At 37.7% G+C, this 628-nt stretch overlaps 1 long non-coding RNA gene across 1 annotated transcript in view; it reads left to right on the forward strand.

Annotated features, from left to right (window-relative positions):
• LOC107580424 (uncharacterized) overlaps window positions 1-628 on the forward strand; it is a 1752-nt gene extending 1124 nt beyond the window's left edge. The window contains exons 2-3 of the long non-coding RNA XR_001608637.1: window positions 427-491; window positions 607-628. This is a non-coding gene — a long non-coding RNA (uncharacterized lncRNA). The remainder of the gene's footprint in view (window positions 1-426; window positions 492-606) is intronic.

The raw sequence follows: 628 nt of genomic DNA on the forward strand, positions 1-628 counted from the left end.
GTGTGTGTGTGTGCGTGTGTGTGTGTGTGTGTGTGTGTGTGAGTGAGTGTGTGTGTGAGTGTGTGACAGTGAGTGACAGTCACTACTAGGGATGCACCATTACTACTTTTTTTTAAAGAGAAGTACAATTACAGATATTTACTTTCTGAAGAAAACAGAAAACACTTTTTGTACTGCACTGTAAACAGGGTCAGAAGTTAGTGGGATTAAAGATAACTTGTATGAGGCATTTATTACCTTTATCGAGGACTTTAGGGATAATAGACAAATATGTATAAAGAAGAAGTATGAACATATGCACACTTTACTGCTGCTCGTTCTCGTCTTTCTTGATGTGTTTGTTCATTTAACACTGAGGATCTGACGTGCGATTTGGTGTGCTTAATCTAACCCACTAATACAACAGCCATTTTTTTTTTTTACCAGAGAACCTTTTGGAGCCCAGCCTGCATTTGTTTCATGTGCCAGTAATGAACTGCCCAAAGCCCTGCGTACGTTACAAAGCTTTCTGAAGATTCCAGACAACACAATGCATAGGTTTAGTAAGAGTTTAATTTCATAGTTAATGGTTTTCATTGTGTGGGATTTCTTTTTATTATGTTTTAGAAAACCTCAAGGAAACTAGCGA

The sequence above is a fragment of the Sinocyclocheilus grahami genome, unplaced genomic scaffold (assembly GCF_001515645.1).
Source record: "Sinocyclocheilus grahami isolate Dianchi unplaced genomic scaffold, SAMN03320097.WGS_v1.1 scaffold33180.1, whole genome shotgun sequence".
Lineage (NCBI taxonomy): Eukaryota > Metazoa > Chordata > Actinopteri > Cypriniformes > Cyprinidae > Sinocyclocheilus > Sinocyclocheilus grahami.